An 8,610-nucleotide genomic window follows, 5' to 3' on the forward strand; every position below is an offset into this window, starting at 1 on the left:
ATACGCAAGCAATACAATGAACGAGGCAGAGTTAACAGCTTCCCGGCAAGCTCTGTTGTCAGAAACCTGGGCTTTCTGGAAGCAGCGGGACACAGGCTGGATCTCCAGGCCCCCTGAGACCACGGCCTTTGTCCCCCTGACAAGTGCTCAGAGGGGGATGCAGGGGCCTTGCTGCACCCCCAAAGTGCACGAAGCGGGAGGGACCTGGGTGTGTGATGAGTGTGCCCCAGACAAATCCTTCCCTTTTCTGAGCTTTGTTGTCCTCCCTGTAGCTGCACACCAGGAACATGCAATCTTCCATACAAAAATGGGGGGTGGGGCGGGGTTCAGTCTCAGATGGCATTTCAGCCAAAGGCCAAGACAAGGAAGGGGTGTGGCAGCCACCACAACAAGCCCCAGCACACACCTTGGGCTCGGTGTCAGCACTGTCAGCGCTGTGCTCAGCACCAGGCACTCTGCCGGCTCCTCTTCTGCTAGGAGCTGCCTCCTCTGGGCCGAGTCCACTCATTTGCCCTCAGATCTGAGGAGCGTGGCCAGGAGCGGGCGGGGCAGAGTGGGAAGGGCATGGGCTTTGGAGCTGGGTGTGGTTACCGTCTTGGCTCTAACAGTTTTCAGCTGGGTTGCCTATACCCTTTCCACTAAGCTCTCTGAGCCTCAGTTTCCCCGAGTAGAAGGGGGGACTGATAACACCTAGCTTTCATACCCGTTTAGGAACTCAAGATAATAAAATATTTAGCAGAGTGATTGGCAATAGGAGTTGCTCAATAAATGGTAGCTCTTATTGCTAGTTGCTAATAAGTTATCATTTATTAGTAACTAAAACTAATGCTCATTAGTACATGGGGATGATTAAGAGGGAAGCAGGAAAAAAAGAGATATTGGCACAAACAATGAAATAGGCTTCACTTGTAAAGACAGCTTTTTTTAACTATCATGTAGCTGCCCCACAGAAAATGTGCACCAGGCCCAAATCCCGCCTCCTTCAAAGGTATTAAGAGTATGTAAACATTCTTTATTGTCGTTAAGCAAGTTTCCCACAGCCTTGTGATTGGCAGCAGGCAAGTTTCAACCTGTTTTCGTGGGTAGAAGAAACTGAGGTAGGAAAGATGACCGATTCCCTGACTCAGAGACACCGCCCGAAAATAAACCTGGGGCGCCACAGTCTCTCCTCTGCCTGGACCCAAACTCTTCCAACAGATGGTTTATATTGGTAGAAGTGCCACTTTGAAAAAAAGGCGAGTCTCACGATGTTAGTCCTATGTTTTGGGCAACCGGGAAGGTGACCTGCAGAAACCCGGCTGGTCTTCCACTGCGCGTGCTCCAGCACCATCCTGTGTCACCTCCCTTCGGCCTGAGCCTGGTCCTCTGAGGACTGGGCAGGCACACAAACAGACCAAATGCTACAGCACATCCTCCTCCCAGTGGCCTTATGGACCCCGCAGCAGTGGCCCACCCTGTCCCGCAGGGGACCACGTCCACTCCAGGCGTCTGCCTACCCCTCAGATCCTGGTTCTTGTACCCCACCCCGCAGTTCTTGGGAACACACCTTCCCACCCCCGCAGGCTAACTCAGATCAGGTTCACAGAGCCTGGGCTGAAAACAGGCAGAGCGCCCCCTGCCTGTTGTGTAAAAGGAACCAGCTTCCTCAGAGGCAGTCCAGTTTCTACGGGTTTGCAGGTCTCCACGTTGGGTTGTTCCCCACTTCGTTAGATTATTCTCCCACCTCTCCTGGTCTAATGCCTCCTGTATACACGCCCCCGGACAAGGACCTTGTCTTCTGAAACATGGTCGCTTCACCAAGTCCCGAGCGCAGTGAGGCTGAAGCCTTTGACCAAATGGTTGGAGGAGACCACCGAACAACTCCACGTCCTTCCTGTTGGGTGGACAGCTCCATCTCCCCTGGAAGAGCTGGAGGCTGGAGTCCCCTGCTCATTTAGTTGGACAGTGTCCTGATCTTGTACTTTTAGGAGGATAGTACAAGCGAGGAGGCTTTTATAAACAGGCACTTGGTTGTGTGCCTAGCAGAGTCTTGAGTATAATAGGGACAAAAATATCTATTGAATAAACGAATATACATTTTACCAGCACTCCTACCCTCTTATTTCATTTCTTGCTACTTTTTAATTGCACTTTAAGGGATGATATGCCAGCTTTCATGAATGCAAATTCAAATTAAGTTCTTTTAGAGAAAATGTTAGAATTAAGCTATGTCCAGGACATGCTCAGGACAGCAAATGCAAGAACCAGAATCTTCTGTCTCATTCGTATTTTCCCAGTAAAGTGACTCAGGGCACCACCAACTGCTCCCACTTCAGGGACCACAGGCATTCCCTGTACAGGGCTGGGACAGGGGTGGGATGGGATGTGGGGAGGAACCAAAGCACCTTCTTGTGACAGGTTAAAAAAAGCCAAAGAATCGAATAACCTAGAAAGGTCTCCCTGGGCCTGTCAGACTGTGCTGCCACGGTGACCAAGACAATAGCAACATAACAAACGTCAGGCGCGTCAGCCCCTGGCTGGAGAGAGTGCTCTAAAACTGTCTGTGTTTGGCCCCTGATTCCTTTCCTCTTCTGCTGGCTAGTTCGACGGAGCCACTCAGAAGCTGTGCACCGCGGAACTGCTCCCTCTCCCCACACATTCCTCACACCAACCCTCCTTGTCAGTGTTTGCTTTAAATGTAATCTGTGGCTTTACTGAGATTGTGTCCTGGGCACACATTTTTAGTCACCGAATCTCTGCCGGGAGAGCTGACACTCTCCTGCACCCTCAGTCCTTATTCCATCTTTATTCCTTAGACTTCCCGGGCCTTTCAGTTCTGATGGGGGAATTTCAGAGGCAGAGCCCCACAGAATTCTTGGGGACACAGATCACTGGCTACACTTTCTTTGTAGCTTCTACGTGCTTCGCACATGGGAGGGCCTTGGTAAATATTTTTAGCAAACCAGTCTACTCATTGCTCCCCCAACTCATCAGACACGTTTCCATCTCTGAGCCCTTGCCCCTGCCAAGAATGCACTCTCTGCTTTTTTCCACTTATGCAAATCCTGACTGTCCCTCAGGATCAAAACCAAGCCCTCTGAGACCGCACAGAACCCTGTTCTCTTGGCAATTCACATAATGTTTTCTAAAAAAATTAGTTTGTGTCTAGGTCTCCTCTCCTCAATTAATCTGAAGTCCGATACGCTCCACCTGAACTGAAGCAACTTGCCAGGAGCAAAGCCTCTGAAGCCAAACCAGAAGGCTGGGCCAAGATGAGGAGGGGGCCCAGTACCAAAGCTTTGAGTCGGGTGTGAGGTCGAGTTATTTTCACATCAGACACTGGGATATTAAATGAATGGTGCCCATGTGAAGGCAGAGTCTATGTGAGTGATTTAGACTTGAGGTTAGACTGTGGGCTGTCCAGAATGATACCCTTGGTTGGACAAGGTTCATTTGCTCTAACACTGATACAGAAAGTCCCCTTCGGGCAGGATAGCTTGGCCCTAAAAGAAGCACTCCCTGACTCTGGCACCAACACTTCTGCATAGGAACTATTGAATCCCCTATTATTATACATTCATCCCTACCCAAGACCTAGTACAGTGTTATACACACAGTAGGTTCTCCATTGGAGACAGAGGAAAGAGGGAAGAAGGGGGACAGTGGATTGTTAGTCCACTTCCCCCTGCCTGTTGAGGGCCAAAACGAGCCCAGGTAAACTGACCTCTTCACACCTGCCTACTCACACTCACCCTCACACCCAGTTGTCTTGGTGTGATTACCACATCTTGCATGCTTTGGGGCATGCCTTACTCTCCCTGGTAGGTCTTGAGTTCCTCCAGCATGAGGACTTATCGTACACACCACTGAGGGACAGGCGAGGGCTCCAGCCTCAGAGGAGGGCCTGGAGGCTGCCTCCACACTGCCCACAAGGGGCATGGGCAAGACTCTTCTTCTCCTTAATTGAGGGAAGCTGGGACTCCACGGAGGGTTCTGCCATACTGGTTTCCCACAGTTACCTCTTTCTCCGCTGCCCCCCCCACCCAAACTAACCATACCAAAAGGGGAACAGAAGCCCCTCTGAAAAGCCTTCTCCAGGCCTCTGCCTGTGGGGGAGGGGACAACTGTGCCTTCATAGTTTTCCCAGAGTCACCAGCGGAGAGATGGGCCTAACACTAGATCCACAACGATGGCCCTTCTGCGTCCTGCTGAGCTGTCCCCTGCCAAGTGCACTGAGCGTGGACGTGGTGTGAACACGGCTCGGGCTTGGGACTGGGTCTGCCCTGCCTCGCTCGACTATTTTTTCAAGGCAGAATCACACCCAAGAAGGAAAGTTCCTATCATACTCTGCTTCTCACAATGGCCTCTGTGTCCAATCATGGGCAAAGCTGGAAAGCTCAGTATTTCGGAAGAATTCAGAGCAGTAAAAACAAAACAAGATTGAAGAACAAAATGCACACGCCTCATTGACAAGAGAATGGGAGATTCTGCTCTGTGAGGTGAAATCCGACTTCAGACCCACTGAGTACACGAGAAAACAGCCCATGTGACAGGTGGATTAAAGCAGCCTAGCAAAGTCCAAATAGAAAAACAGACACGGTGTGTGGTTATTTTTATAGTCAACATGAAAGAGAGGTAGTCAACATTGGAGAGAGAGGCTGGCCCAGTCACAGCTGCAGAGAAGTAGCTCCCAAGTGGACAGGTGAGCTGGGCTCACCTTTCCTGTCCCAGGCCCTGTTGTTACCTCTGAGCAAACAGAAGCTGTCTCTTACCAGCCAAGCAGACTGAGGGAGTGGACCCAGCACTGGAAGCACACACAGGCTCCCCACCCCCCACCCAGACCACACCCCCATGGCTGTAACATGACATTCACTATGCAGATGAGGAAACCGAGTCCCAGAAAGACTAACTCCAGGTCTTCCAATTAGAAACCTAACGTAACCAGAACTTGAATTTGGCTGTTCTAACACCCAGCTTAGAAACCCTTTTACTGTCCCCTGGGGTCTTGCCTCTGCGGGAAGGAAAGGAACTTGGCTGGGTAGTCAGCTAGCTGCTGTGGGCTTCTTTCATCCCTTTTAAACAGGAAGTGAGAGCACAGGCTCTGTCCAACCCCCAACCTGCCCGACCACTCCGGTGAACCCCCAGGGCTCAGCAGACTTGGATGGCTGCAAACTGGCCCTTGAACCAGAGGCATCCACTCAACCACACTCCTTTATGCCAAAGCTTCTTTCTGTAAAACAAATCTATAAAGAGAGATTTCTACTAAGGTGGCCCCACCCAGCTAGGCTGATGGGAGATAATGGGTGGGTGACAAGGCTTCCTATTTTAGGAACTCTGTCAGCATGGACTGGCCTCTGGCCAGAAAGTCCCTGGAGGGAGAAGAGTGAGGAGTCAGGCAGCTGTAGTGAACTCCTGCCCCCATCACGGAGGCCTAAGAGCCCCAGGGAGCCCGTGCCTCAGACGCTCTGAGCTCATGCTAGAGGAAGGCCACTGCGGCCTGGCTCCCCTTTCACGTCCTCAGGGCAGACACAGTGTCCCACGGCCTGGCCCTGAGCCCGTGAGTGGGGTGGGGGGAGGGGGGCTGCTGTCCCTCCCCCCAACAAAGTGTCCAGAGGAGAACAGGCCCAAATCTACCCTCTACTCCTATTTCTCCTCAGAAAGATGTAACCTCCTGCAGTACCTGGGTGACCCTGAGCAATTTCTTCATTTGTATGAAAGTGACAGCAATGCCTACTCCATAGAATACTGTGACAATCAAATGAGACACTCAACTAAAAGGCATTTGATGACTCCCTTCCACCTGGAACAATTCCAACTTCTCCTGTCGCCTTGGCCCCTCACTGATCTTGTCCTGTGTCATCAGCTGCCACCTACCCTAAGTCTCCAACACTTTTCCCTCTACCCAGCTGCAGATTCCAACTGTAGCTCCTTCAGTCCCATTTCTGGCCCTCAGTTCTGCCAAATATATATTTATGAAGTACTTAAAGAGCATTTGCGACATACCCAGCGTTCTTCTAAGACTTTTGCAGATTCAGGTTTCTCGAGAGTGCCGCCAGAATGCACTGGGGTGGGGGCGGGGGCGACACAAAGAAAAGATTCACACAGCACTTTGGGCAGTGAGGTGGGAGGCAAGACAGCTCCCAGGTACAACTCCCTTCACTTAATCATCACAGCGTCCATCTGATGCTCCCAACAGCACCATGACATGCTAATTTTGCAAGGGAACATTGGCTACTAACCTTTATTTCTGTTTCCAAATAGAGCACATTTCTCCTCACCAGGTGTTTCAAAGTCAGACTCTGCAGGTATCTGATGTTACTGTGTTATTTTTCTTTAAGAACTTTCCTTGGCTCAGCCCCTCCCACCAGGCACCCCAAGACTGAAGCAACCTCACCAACTGAAGCCAAACTGCTGTGCCTGCCAATTACGCGTGGACACCTTCTATTTTCAGACCTTTTCAAACTCAATGGTAAGAAGAATGTCAGTGACGAGCTGGGGCCCCAGCAGCACTGGTGGGGGTGACCAAAGGAGGCAGTGTCAGCAGCCTCCAGAGAATGAACCGAGGTGTTTCAAGTTAAAAATCCCTGCAGAGGCCCCGAGCCAGCGCAGCATAATGCAGTGGGATTGCAGGGAGCAGTGTAAAAATCAATGTTGAACCAATGCAGCTCCTGTGAACAGAGCCGGCCGTTGTTGGGCCTTCTCCTCCGAGGACGCAGCAGGCACGCCCGCTGCAGCACAAACCTTTACACTTTCCAAATCAAACTAGTATCCTGGGCCTGAGAAACCATGAAACACACCTCACCAGAGCTCCAGGAGAGGGTTTCATAAAGGCCTAAAGCACCTCTGCAAAGAGAAGCTAAAATAAGATAAGTCCCCTGAAGCGCTGTCAGCCCTCATCATCATGGCCCCTGTTAACTAGTGACAGTGACACGGAGGAGGAGGAGGCTGTTGTGTCTTCCTCATCGACCTTGCCATCCAGCACTGCCCCGCCTTCACCGCGGGACACAGCTCTTCCTCAGCCTCTGGGCCTGCCCTGCAGGTTGATGAAGCAAATGAAAGGCTAGATTGTTTAAAGATGTTGGTCTGGGGGTGACAAGAAATAGGGTAAAAGGAGAGAGATGCAGCAGCACACATTCCTAGCAGGAAAGCCCTACCACCAAGTATTTGAGACTCTGCTGATTCCTCTGGCCTCAGAAGGTGGTGGGGTGGCCTTTGCTTCCATCTCCCTGCACCCCCTCCCTGCACTTCCCTCTCCAGGATCCTTGCATCGGAGCATATTTTGAAAGTCCCAAGAGACACCAAGTTTGCAGGGCCCTGTCCCACATCTTTTCCTATTTCAGCAAGGACACTCTTTTGTGGCTATTCAGTGATGCTTTGCAGACAATTTACTTCTGCACGAGAGCTGGTGGCCACCACCACGTCCCACTAGCAAATGAATGCCGTGGGAGGGTCGATTTATTACGATGGGTCCAGGACAGGGGGTCAGGGTGTGGTTTATCTGAGGCAGGTCCCCTTCGGGACATCCAGGGATCCTGAAGTGTGCCACCATGTGGGAGCCCCTCTACTCCTGTGCTTCTTGCTCTGAGGCTCTGGTCTTGAGAGGACATCCTAGTGTCTGATAACCCAGACCAGGCATTGGTTCCTTTCTCCAGGCTAGGGCCTGGCCTCCCCTGCTGCCAGCAAGCAGGAGTCCCACTGAAAGTGAGACGCCCCCTCTGACGCATGCAGTCCCGCTGCTAGCGCCCTGCCTGAGCTGCATCCACCTACCGGCCTCTCTTCCCCTTTCTGCAGCTCACAGAATGGGAAAGGGTTTCTTTTCCACTGAGCCCGCAGCTGAGGAGCTTTAAGGCACAACCTGACAGAAACGTGCGGGTGTGGTTGCCATGGCTCCCTGCAGGGCCATTCAGCTTGCTATCCAGACACAGCCCGCAGCTCCTTAGGCAAAAATGTGGACCAGCAATAAGCCAAAAAATAACGAGCAGGGGCGTTGAAATCTTATTTCAGCCAATACACATATTCCTCATCAACCCCAACAGCATTTGACTTCCTTTCATAATTCCTGTCAACCCTACAGAGCAGAGGTTAAAACAAAACCTCTGAAGGGCAGGACAGGGGAACAGAGAGAATGCACAAGGAACAAAGAACCCTGCCAACCCATACGGCAGAAAATAAGCCCCTGGCGTATGGCAGGTGCTTAAAAAATGTGTGTTAAGTTAATAAACAAATAAAAATAGCTCGAGAATGGTTTAAGCCTCTTGAGGAACATTTTCTGGAAAAAAAAGGTTGGTATTAATAATTGGTACATTTGGTGTGTCATTGTCCGCCTTCCAAAATGCTTTCACGTGTTATCGAATTTGATCTTTGCAATAAGAAAGGACACCAGAGATGGGCTGGGAAATCATTTCCACTTCGCAGCTGAGAGAACTAAGGTGCCGAGAAGTGATCGAGCTGGCTGACTCAGCACATCAGAGGCAGTCACGTGAGGGAACCCATCCCCACATCCTCCCCCTTCCCTGGGCAGCGGACACCTGAGAGCGAGCAGTGGACTCGGGTGTGCGCTGAAGCCCTGTCCATGCCTCGGCTCACTGGGGCCTCCAATGATAAAATATTTATTTCGTGATAAGACCTTGC

This window comes from Desmodus rotundus, chromosome 5 (assembly GCF_022682495.2).
Source record: "Desmodus rotundus isolate HL8 chromosome 5, HLdesRot8A.1, whole genome shotgun sequence".
Classification (NCBI taxonomy): domain Eukaryota; kingdom Metazoa; phylum Chordata; class Mammalia; order Chiroptera; family Phyllostomidae; genus Desmodus; species Desmodus rotundus.